Source organism: Muntiacus reevesi, chromosome 4 (assembly GCF_963930625.1).
Source record: "Muntiacus reevesi chromosome 4, mMunRee1.1, whole genome shotgun sequence".
NCBI classification, from domain to species: Eukaryota; Metazoa; Chordata; class Mammalia; order Artiodactyla; family Cervidae; genus Muntiacus; species Muntiacus reevesi.
In genome coordinates this window covers 81833425-81846250 of record NC_089252.1, presented here as the reverse complement: position 1 = coordinate 81846250, position 12826 = coordinate 81833425, and the positions used below count along the sequence as shown (strand labels likewise).

At 37.8% G+C, this 12826-nt stretch overlaps 1 long non-coding RNA gene across 1 annotated transcript in view; it reads right to left on the bottom strand.

The window, feature by feature from the left end:
- Positions 1-5261, bottom strand: part of LOC136166675 (uncharacterized) — a 408420-nt gene extending 403159 nt beyond the window's left edge. Inside the window, exon 1 of the long non-coding RNA XR_010662979.1 lies at positions 5186-5261. This is a non-coding gene — a long non-coding RNA (uncharacterized lncRNA). The remainder of the gene's footprint in view (positions 1-5185) is intronic.
- Between the last annotated feature and the right edge of the window lie 7565 nt (positions 5262-12826).

The following is a 12826-nucleotide window of genomic DNA, read 5'->3' as shown; positions in this document are numbered from 1 at the left end:
AAGTAGAAGAATATAGTTGACCTGAAAAGCATTATGAACCAATTCGACATAATTAAGATTTATACAATTTTCAAACAACAGTAGGATACAAATTCTATTCAATGAACTTGACCTTGTTGTAACCAGACAGAGTAAGAAATAAAATTTACATTGTGACCAGGAGCATATATGCATGTATATGTGTTCCCTCTGTGTAAGTAAAATTAATTTTCACAAACCAATACTAATCATCATTATGATATACTCTAATACTTGCTGTTCTGTTTATTGCTTTTAAAGCTGTCTCTGAGCCAATGCATGGATCTCACAACCTGCTAATCTGTCTTGATCCACAGACTGAAGTGTATTTATTTACATATACAACTAGATTAACTTTTTTGGCAGTCTATACTTTTTTAAATGTAACTAATTGTTTTTTCCCCCCTTTACTCAATTTGATAGGCCAATTTGGATCCAAAGGCCTAATTAGTTCTATGTGTATAACCACAGAGTAAAACGCCTCTACCATAAACCACTCTTAAAGAAATGGGACTCGTTACTTTCAATCATATTTTACAAATCCAGCCAATGCTAACAGACTGTAAGCCTTTGCCAAAACCTACTCCATTTAGTTGTTTGATTATCACACCATTAGAACAACTGGCTGCGATTCTTAAAGAGTTAATTTTCTTAAGGAACTCAAACATTCCCCTTGCAAACCTGATATACATAGTTTTAAGTGACTGACGCTTTCTTTTTTGGATGGGAACAAAGAAAAACTTTGATAAGGTTATAGCAGAGAAAGTTTTACAAATTTTCAACATGCATAAAAAGTGATTTAAAACATGGAGAATTGATATGCATGTGTCTTACCTTGTAAATATCATTTGCAAGGGTAGATGGAAGTTGTGTCTCATAAAGATATAGTGCCTCTGGGAGGCGGACTCATGAAAAGTCTGGGAAAGAACAGTAAGATAGGACACTGAAAGATGAACTCCCCAGGTCAGTAGGTGCCCAATGTGCTACTGGAGATCAGTGGCTAAGTAACTCCAGAAAGAATGAAGGGATGGAGCCAAAGCAAAAACAAAACCCAGTTGTGGATGGGACTCATGATAAAAGCAAGGTCCGATGCTGTAAAGAGCACTATTGCATAGGAACCTGGAATGTTAGGTCCATGGATCAAGGCAAATTGGAAGTGGTCAAACAGGAGATGACAAGAGTGAACATCGACATTCCAGGAATCAGCAAACTAAGATGGACTGGAATGGGTGAATTTAATTCAGATGACCATTATATCTACTACTGTGGGCAGGAATCCCTTAGAAGAAATGAAGTAGCCATCATAGTCAACAAAAGTGTCTGAAATGCAGTACTTGGATGCAATCTCAAAAATGACAGAATGATCTCTGCTCGTTTCTAAGGCAAACCATTCAATATCGCAGTAATCCAAATCTATGCCCCAACTAGTAATGTTGAAGAAGCTGAAGTTGAACAGTTCTATGAAGGCCTCCAAGACCTTCTAGAACTAACACCCAAAAAAGATGTCCTTTTCATTATATGGGACTGGAATGCAAAAGTAGGAAGTCAAGAAACACGTGGAGTAACAGGCAAATTTGGTCTTGGAGTACAGAATGAAGCAGGGCAAAGGCTAATAGAGTTCTGTCAAGAAAACGTACTGGTCATATCAAACACCCTCTTTCAACAACACAAGAGAAGACTCTACACATGGACACCACCAGATGTTCAGCACCAAAATCAGACTTATAATACTCTTTGCAGCCAAAGATGGAGACACTCTATACAGTCAGCAGAAACAAGACTGGGAGCTGACTGTGGCTCACATCACGAATGCCTATTGCCAAATTCAGACTGAAATTGAAGAAAGTGGGGAAAACCACTAGACTATTCAGGGATGACCTAGATCAAATCCCGTATGACAATACAGTGGAAGTGAAAAATAGATTTAAGGGACTAGATCTGATAGACAGAGTGCCTGATGAACTATGGACGGAGGTTCATGACATGGTACAGAAGACAGAAATCAAGACCATCCCCAAGAAAAAGAAGTGCAAAAAAGCAAAATGGCTGTCTGAGGAGGCCTTACAAATAGTTGTGAAAAGAAGAGAAGTGAAAAGCAAAGGAGAAAAGGAAATATATGCCCATCTGAATGCAGAGTTCCAAAGAATAGCAAGGAGAGATAAGAAAGCCTTCCTCAGCAATCAATGCAAAGAAATAGAGGAAAACAACAGAATGGGAAAGACTAGAGATTTCTTCAAGAAGTTAGAGATACCAAGGGAACATTTCATGCAAAGATGGGCTCAAAAAAGGACAGAAATGGTAGGGACCTAACAGAAGCAGAAGATATTAAGAAGAGGTGGCAAAAATACACAGAAGAACTGTACAAAAAAGATCTTCACAACCCAGATAATCATGATGGTGTGATCACTCACCTAGAGCCAGACATCCTGGAATGTGAAGTCAAGCGGGTCTTAGGAAGCTAAATCATCTGGAAAGGACATATATGAAAGCACACTAGTGAAGCCTTAGAAAGGGCCCATCACCCTCCTTCTGCAGAGGGAGAAACTGAGGCACAGGGAGGGTAAGTGATTCACCTCAGGGCGCTATCTGACAGGCAGCAAACTGGAAGAAGAACCTAGAAACTCTATTAACTTGTCCTCATGCTCTTTCTGCAACATCATGGGGCTTCTATCAGAGCGATTTCCTTTTCATCAGGAAGAGTTTATGCTTTGTGATTTCCCAGAAGATTTATTCAAAATAAGCTCAAAGAAACAGGTGACATTGTTTTCCGTTCAAAGCACACCTACCACAGGGCTTGCTGCCAACATTAGGAATATTTTGACATGTCTAGAATCATCTCTAATAGAGGCAGAGGTTTACGCTATTGCTTTTTTTTTTGATAAATCAGGCAATGCTCATATCTATTCTATTTTTCTGGAAATCTAGAAAAACTGCTTAAACCTATTGTGCTTCAGTCTTTGAAATATTAAGTGAGTCCTTGGCAATGAAAAGAAGTTAGCAAAATTTTGGCTTAAAGTCTTGAGGAAATTATGCCTTATTTGCTCATTTTGCAGGTGTTTGAGCTAGTGCAGACTCTTCAAGTCAAGATCTTAAGGAAGTTCTTATTCTAAAGGAGGCTTATTTCAGAATTGCCCTTTCCAAATTCCTATCTGATTCTTTAACAGGCTTTGTAAGGAAATCCCATTATCTCTTTTGGATTTCTGGAAATCCTGCTGATTGTACCCAGAAAAGTGAACAATTTTGGTTAAGTAAATTTCAGATATTTTAGCACATACTCATGTGAATATTTGCTATTAAGAGCATGTGTAAATATTTTATGAAAAGAAAGCTTGCCTAAAATAAACATTTCAAAATGATCAAATGAAACTTTCATTTAGAAAGTACCTTTCTCTAAGGGGTTCAGAAATGCTTTATAAATGCTTGCTTGATCATAAATCAAGATTTATTTTTAGCTTGACTCCATCAAAATACATTTCTTCTGTTGTGTCTTATGCTTGAGTAGAGTCTCTCTTTAGGGGAAAACTGTCCATGATTTCACTCAAAAAATAGTCTTACTGTCTGGGAATCCAGAAGCTTGGCCTTTGGTCCTCTCAGTGCTATTAACCAGGTTGTCGACCTTGAGCAAGGCAGAGTCTCACTCTTTGTCTCAAGACCAGGAGGTTGGTTGTGAAACTTCTGGAAGGAACTTTCTAGTCTGATTGATAGGGGCTCATCTAACCCTAAACTCTGAGAATACTTTGGGTGATATCATCAGCCTTTGAATCTCATTGTTTTTGGTCAATTGTACTAAGGAGCTTTGCAATTTATTTGACAAAGATAAATTCCATTCAAAACAAAGCCTAATTTTCCATTTGTCTTTTTAGCATGTTTACAGTTTCAATCCAAAATCCTAGTTGACATGAAAAGTTAACTATGCAGTTAAGATAAAGAATTTGGGTCTAAACTCTACCTCCTCCACATCCTGATCTGTAAATTGGGAATAATAACACCAACACCATAAAGTTGGCAAGATTTTTAAAGGAGATAAGATATGCCAGGCTCCTGGCACATAGTAAGCACTCGAGAGATGGCAGAGTCTTAGTATCGCTAACATTGACACTTCTATACAGCTCAAGAGAGGACTAGAAATAAGTATTTCCAGATGAGTTTAGGGAAAGAGAAGAGTGATTAGAAAGCTGAAAATAATAATGCTCATTTTTGAGAACAAAAGAAATATACAAGGAGAACCTTCTGCAAGCAAGAGGACTACATAAATGAGAAGGATGTATTGTGCAGTTCAGAATAATGCAGGTTATAACAATTGATCTGGACTTTAAAAGGATCCTACTTGATTCGGAGAATTAAATAATGGATTCTTTGTAAATTCTCAGTAAATCCACAAGCCACTGAATGTTTTATAACACGACAAAAAGATCCATGTGCTCCTGAAAGTGACTGAGATTTTCTTTAAGTAACAGGCAAAAAAAAAAGGATGCTGAAAAAAGATAATGTCAAATAACATCATCAATGAAAGTGGAATTGGAAACAATGATTTCTGAACTCTAAATTCTACTTCTTTAACTCATAATTATTAATGTATAGTCTTATAGATGATAAAAATCTCTCATTTATTTATTTGATACTTAAAGACCACCAACCATATGCCAAATTCTGTAGTGGGCACAGAGGAAAAAAATAAGAGTTTCTGTTCTCTAGATTTCTAGAATCATCTATCCATACTCCCAAAAGATATCAGAAAACCCTGTACAATTTTGTTCTACTGACTAAGCATCTGTAAGATCTCCATATACTATGCTAAGTGCCTTCTACATTATATCATTTACCCTAACAGACACATTTCTGTCTCTGCTGGAAAATGACAAGACATTCTCCAACCCAAGTCCATACTCTATACTTCTGAACAGATGCTGTAACCAAAATCTTCATCCTTGTAACTTCTGCATAATCCCCCTGGAGCCACCTGGTATCAGGCTAATTCTTTTTCCACATGCCAACTGTTCAACGGATGTCAGTTAACAAAGACCCTCATATCATTTCCAAATTAATCACCCCCTTCCCAGATTCACTGTGTTTAACTCCTGTTTGCTGCTATATCCCTAGGATAGTGTCTAGCACTTAAGAGGAGTTCAGAAAAATTTTTTCTGAATATAAAATCCTAGTAACATACCTTAGATATACCACAGTTCACTGATATCCAACTCAGAAGTGAAAAGTCAGAAGTGAGCACACTCTTCCAGCTATCCTTTGACCAGTACAAAGTACAGTACAACCCAGTGAAACTACCTTTTTGGCAAAAACCTCATCCATTCAGCTTGAGTGTGAAATTAACTCAGACCCTCAGGTCATGCTCATGGAAACATATTTTGGGGGCACCGCCTTGTCAGCCCCTTATTTGTTTTGCTTTGCTCTTTTTAGTTCTAAACTGAGGTCTTTACATGTATCTTTGCTTATTTTTAATCTTGTTAAATCTGGCCCAGTTTGCCTATCTGACTGATTTTATTCAGATTTCTCGTGTAGTTTCTAACCTAACCTAACCCTCTCCTAATTTCAAGCCTCTCAAAAGTCTGACTGGCAAACTTTCTATATGTTATCTAAATTATTAAAATTTTGAATGAAGCAGAGCCTCACAGAATGCCACTAGTAACCTAGCTCAAAGTTGATGCTGCTGTGCCACTCAACTTTTGAATCCTCTTAAATCACTAACATTTGGCAGACATTTTCCTCAAGGACATTATGTAAACTTTATCAAATACTTTGCTCAAATTTAATTACCCCAGAGAGCCTAGCTCACACTGTAGTAATTCCAGCTTAAAGCCAAGAATGCTGGGGGGTATCCTGTATTTCAGTTCGTCTAATCTATTGTTTATTGCATATATATAACACTCTGATTCCTTTAGGACTTCATATTTTAAAACTAAGCCCAGGGTCTTGAAACTTAGTGCCTTAGTTATGGGTACTTCTCTGCTTTTCTACCATACTTCTCCCTTACCTGCAGCAATGAACACTTATTAGTAAAGAAGAGAAGAGTAATTTGCTCAAGAGAATGGACAATAAAAGGGTCCATTTTAAGTGAACTTTAGTTAAAAACCTCAAAACACTATCAAAATATTATCTAGCTATATAGGTTTAGAAACCAATTTCCCTCACAGCTGTTTAACTTTTCTTCCTGATGCAAGAATCTCAATGCATGGACTAAATGTACATAATGACCTTCTATCCAACTGTGAATAGAGTAATTGAATAATCACAAGAGGAATGTCTCTCGGTATTACACACTGATTGAAGATTAACATGTAGATTAAAGTTTGCATGAAGTAAACTGGCCAGGAACTTCACCAGAAAGAAAAATGTAGTTTTTTTATAAAGAAAAAAAAATATTTTGCCTTTAGAACAATTGACAAATCTAGACTTTTAGAATATGCTGTCTTTCGTGGTTCTGGTTTTACCATCTGTTAGTATAGAACAACTTATTTTTCTTGAGAGAAAGACAAATATCTATGACATATGTTTGCTTTAGAAGATGGTTTGCTTGAATTGTTAAAATAAATTGCAATTTTTTTTTCTATTTTCGTCCTTTCACAAGGATTGTCACAGTCCCTATAAAATATATATTTTTTAATAAAGGGAAAATATCCATTCAATGGATAGTTGAAATTCTGTCGTGTTTATTCATCAATGCTAAAGATTTATTCTGGAGGAGCTTAAAATATTATGTAATAAGGATTGACATTAAGGTCAATCAAAATTGGTACAATAAATATCTACTGCCAAATTTTAATAGCTTATTTATTTATTTACTCTAACTGGTTATGTTTGTGGGATGCTAGCTTTTTCTTTTTGGACCTTGTAATATGAAATAATGAGTTTCTCACTATTTTTAGTGCTGTTGAAAAGTCCCATATCAACATTTATATTCTTCCTAAAGCATCTTTTGTGATTGGATTCCTAGCTATAGTAGGCCTGTCACATTTTTCTTTATTTGATTCAGCATATATTTTAATGAAAAACAGGGTGCCCAAAACTCAATAATATGTGATTAGTAGAGTGATTCCTAAAAGTAATATCTCAAGACAGGAATGCTTCTGATATAAATTATTTTAAAACACTCTTGTAAGCTCAGCCTTTTCATTGCTCTTATGAATATAACAACACTTATTTTGGTCTAGAGCAAGGATGATAAATAGAAAATAAACTTTTAACCATAAATATTCATTAGAACTTGTTCCTGGTCAATCTGCTCATCTTTACTTTAGCTCACATTGTTCTTTCAGTTCTTTCTAGTACTTCTGCTAGAAGCAGAATGGCACAGTCATAATTCTGCAGGATTTGTTTTTTCTTACTGGTGAAGCTATTGAATGTGCATAACTGTAAAGGAAAAAGATTAAATGATAGATGAAGAACTAATGATCAATATCTTACTGATTCTAGATGAAAACTGGAATAAATTATTAGTTTAATAATATTGCTCAAGAACTGCTAGCCTTCTGAAAATAAACAAAATGATGTATAATTACCAGAGTGAGTTTCTTCTCCAGTTGAAGATATTTAAAGATTGTAGTCCCTTGAGGATAAACTAATTTGAATTCTTCTGAAATTATTATACATTTATTTTGAAAGACTTTTAAGTAAAACAATAAAGAAGGAGTCTTCGATTTATTGATAATTTCTCCATATCACTCATTGTATTGTCATCATTTACGATGAAAGATTTACTTACAACATAGTCTTAATATTTATTATAGACCATGAAGAAGAGGCTTGGATTTTTATTTAGGGAAAAGGCAATAAAACAATTTAAAAAATATAAAACATTTTCTTATGTGGTTTAATAAAAGGAATGGTGTAGTCTGGCTAATCAAGTAAGGGATGTAATATTAAAAAACCTGCAAAATTTTGCAGGTTACATCCCTTACTTGATTAGCCAGACTACACCATTCCTTTTATTTTTAAAAGAATTTACTACATTGAGATTTCTATGTAACAGCAATGGTTGCTTTGAAACATACTTTAAGATTTTATAGTGCCTCACAAACATTATTACATCATTAAAATGTAGATCAACTTACTCTTTCATACAAATATCGACTGAGTATTTATTAGGTGTGTCAGGCTACAAGTTAGAATACAAAGATATTCAATCCATGTTCCCTTCTATAAAGGAGCTTCTAGTCTGAGAGGAGGAGACAGACAAAAAAATATACATCCAGTGATAAGTTAAATATGGTGTTCTAATTTGGATTTCCCCCAAAGCAGACTCTGTTACAGATACATGAGTAGAGGTAGTTTATTTGGAAGGTGATCCTTGGATCACAAATGAGCAGTTTTCCATGTGGGCAGCTGAGGTTCACTTCCATGGGCCTTGTGAGGAATCATGTGCCACCTACCTCAGAGTCAACCCAGTAAGGGACAGATGGGCTGAGCTTTCCATTAGACACTTCCTCATTGGTTGAAGCTTGTCTCTGGAACTTCTAGGCTATCAGCTAGAAAACACCTTTAGGCAGAGAGGCAGAATAACACAGGTTCTTAAGGTGGGAAGGCATTGGCATACAGGTGAAATTATTCATCACAGGTTCAGATAAACTCTGAAGTAGCCAAGAGGGTATGGAATACAGTACCCACAGCCTCTGCTATGGATGATGTTGTAGCAGTCCATCATTGTGCACTGGGGATACAGGAAAAGAAAATATTGGTTTTCTATCTGGTGAATCAGCAGGGACTTCAGATGACAACAGATGCCAAAGCTGAGTAGGTGTTCTCTGGGCAAAAGTAGGGGAGTGTTATGGAGGGCTTCTGTACAGTGCTATGCTTATTTAGGCAGTCAGGTCCGACTTTTTGTGACCCCATGGACTGTAGCCTGCCAGGCTCCTCTGACTGTGGGGATTCTCCAGGCAAGAAGACTGGAGTGGAATAAAAAAGTGGGAAAAAGACCTACATGTCCATTTCTCCAAAAAAGACATACAGATGGCTAACAAACACATGAAAAGATGCTCAACATCACTTATTATTAGAGAAATACAAACCAAAACTACAATGAGATACTACCTCACACCAGTCAGAATGACCATGATCAAAAGTCTACAAACCACAGACATTGGAGAGGGTGTGGAGAAAAGGGAGCCCTCTTGCATTGCTGGTGGGACTGCAAACTGATGCAGCCACTATGGAAGATGGTATGGAGATTCCTTAAAAAACTAGGAATAAAATCACCATATGACCCAACAATCTCACTACTAGGCATATACCCTGAGGAAACCAAAATGGAAAAAGACACATGTATCCCAATATTCACTGCAATACTGTTTACCATAGCTAGAACATGGAAGCAACCTAGATGTCCATCAATAGATGAGTGGATAAAGAAGCTGTGGTACATATATACAATGGAATGCTACTCAGCCATAAAATGGAATGCATTTGAGTCAGTTCTAATGAGGTGGATGAACCTAGAGCCTATTATACAGAGTGAAATTAGTCAGAAAGAGAAATATAGACATCATATACTGATGCATATATATAGAATCTAGAAAGATGGCACTGATGAATTTATTTGCAGGGCAGCAATGGAGAAACAGACATAGGGAACAGACACAGGTGGAAGGGAGGAGGGAGAGGGTACGATGTATGGAGAAAGTAACATGGAAATTTACAATCCCATATGCAAATCAGATGGCCGGTGGGAATTTGCTGTATACTCAGGAACTCAAACAGGGGCTCTGTGACAATCTAGAAGGGTGGGATGGGGAGGGAGACGGGAGGAGAGATTGGAAGGGAGGGGAAATGGGCGTACCTATGGCTGATTCTTGTTAATGTATGACAGAAAAGCACAAAATTCTGTAAAGCAATTATCCTGCAATTAAAAAATTAAATAAAGTGGCAAAAAACAAAACAAAAAAAGAATACTGGAGTGGGTTGCCAAGCCCTCCTCCAGGGGACTTTCCCAACCCAGGGATCAAACCCAGGGATCAATCTGCAGGCAGATTCTTAACTGTCTGAGCCACCAGGAAAGCCCAAGAACCCCGGAATGGGTGGCCTATTCCTTCTCCAGGGGATCTTCCTGATCCAGGAATTGAACCAGTGTCTCCTGCATTGCAGGCATATTCTTTACCAGCTGAGCTACCAGGGAACCCCGAGGGCTGCTGTTTACTTGCAAATAAATACAGTGGACTATCATATTACAGAGAAGCCAGTGAGCATAGAGTCCTACCTATGCAGTGGCTGGGATCAAATTCACTGCTTAGATAAATACATACGTGCTTTGGCTTAGGTAGATACAGGTGCCAATGGAGCCAGTTTTCAAAGTCAATGTAGATTTTTCAAGTTATTGACAATATAACAGGCAGTCTTATGAGAATTACAGAACAACTGCTTTACTTCTCAATCTTGTACTTTATCAGAAGATATGAAGATGGAACCAGGAAGCTGGAAGGAGATAGACTAGAGTTTGACTGCCTCAAGCTCTGTAGGTAGTGAGACTTCTGGAGAGACGAATTTCCAGGAGGACAGAGAGGGCAGGGAGGGGCCGTGACCTCATAGAAAACAGGGAACTGGGTGAGTTTTCATGGCAGAGAATAGATTGCAAAGTATGAAGTAGAGACCAGAAACACAGTTCTTGACATTGTGCTCCAAATAAGGACAGAGAAACAAAACAGGATTCCACCGAATAGAACTGAGATGAAAAGTCAGAACAAGAATAGCAGCAAGAGTGATAGATCCAGAGCACCTAAGCTATTACAGTGTGATTTCTGCATTTCCTTATAGACCGGGTAAGTAGTTTGGAAACATTTATAAGAATCATTTGGCAGGTTTATTTTAAATATGCAGATTCCCTAAGTTCCAACTCTACCCTGCCTGCCTATCATACTTCTGTAAATCCGTAGAGTAGTCAGTAATCAGTATTTTTAACAAGGGTCCCAAGTGACTCAAATGCTGGTGGTGTGTGCTCTATGAGATTAAAAGTGTGCTCTAAGTGATTAAAAACAAACAAACATACTCTGTATTAAGGTAAGGTTGATTCCAGGATTTGGGGAAAGAAGTGAGCTTCAACTGACTGCCAAAATGCGTAAAGCAACAGACTCATCCCAGTATACATAGAACTTCCTCAGTTTTAGCATGAAAAGTCCCATGTCCCAGAAAACCAGTCCTGCAATCAGCCACCCTAGCATAAAGGGAATTTCCATTGAGCTAGGTAGTGCATGGAACACCTAAGCATCATCACCTCACATATCATATTACTTCTTTCTTGAGTCAAATTTATCATTTTTATTAAGGTAAGATCTTCCGTTTAAAACCTCATAAGATTTCTGTGTTGAGGTCCTGCTCCCAGAGGTTACATATCTACCCTCAAAGTCCCCTATCCTTATGCCTGAAAATAGAGGAACTCTAGAAAATAGAAGGGAATCAAAGAAAAGCAAATATAAGAGCACACTAGCTTTTGAATGACTATCTATAAAAGCATCTTAACATCATGCGCAAGACTGACTCTGGGGCCAGGTACCTGGGTTGTATCACTGCCCCACACTCACACGATATGTGAACTGGGTCAAGTTACTTCTACTCTATGGCTCTGTTTCCTCATCTATAATACAGATATACTAATATTAATCATCAAAAGATTCATAACAGTATCTTACTTCACAGAATTAAATTAGTCAACACGTGCGTTGCCCTCAGGACAGCATCTGGCACATAGTAATCACTCCACAAATACAAGTTACTGCGTTTATTAAAACCCTAAAATTGAATATGACTCCAAATCATCCAGTTTCTCACAGAAGTAGCCCTAGTCTTTCAGGACTTAAACAAATTAAGTGGTAACATTCAAAGTTATTTCATACAAAGAAACTTCTTTTCCTACCACCTAAGATACCATGTGGAAAATTTTACCCTGCACTTCAGCCTCTCTCTGGCGCTGGTGGAAGGAAGGATGAATCAGCCCCTCACAGGATGCTTATTAGGGCCCCAGTCGGGCTCGGGCATCCAGAAAGCTCACAAGCACAGGGAGGAGGCTTGGAAACACTTCAAAGCCTGCAGACACTCAGATTGCTTCCTGAGGCAGGAGGATTAGTGTTGGTGGTCTGTCCTTAACCACATACTTCACCTCCATATGTCTCAGCCCTCTTCACCTTTCCCTCTGACTGTGACAGTGAGAATATTGAAATCAATAAGTTTGCCCTCCTTGCTCCAAATATTCAAGTGCTTCAAAATGAAAAATGGTTCAGGAGGAAGGCGCCAAGGCAGAGGGAGGGAGGACATGGGTGAAGTTAGAACTGGCAATGACTACAGTCTAAAGAGACAGGGAGAGAGGACACTGACAAGAAGTAAGAAGACTTGGGTCTCACACCTGTTTTCTCACTAGCAGTAAAGGGGACGGGTAATTTTAATTCAACAGACCCTGCAACTTCTCCTCTGTAAAATAAAGGCATTGGTCCAGATAAGCAGCTATTATGCCTTCTGGTTCTAAAAATCCAAAATATATATTGATGATGAAATGTCAGTTGGTTTTAGCTTTAGTCATCTCTTTCATAAGTCCTCTTTCAGCCTCATCCTGTTAGAAAAAGCACTCTTCTAACATCCATTCTCAATTTGCACCAACTTACGTGTTTGTCTTCTCTGTTAGACTATAGCTTCCTCAGGGGAAGATATTTTGTTTTAATCTTGTTTTATCCCCAGTGCTTAGAGCCTCACCTGACACGTAAAGATGTTCAGTACGTGTTGTGGAACTGAATTACTGCACTAGCCTTCAAATGTGTGTTAGTCAGGATCTTGGCTAGAAACAGATGGCCCACTCACACTGAGTCATTGTGGAGAA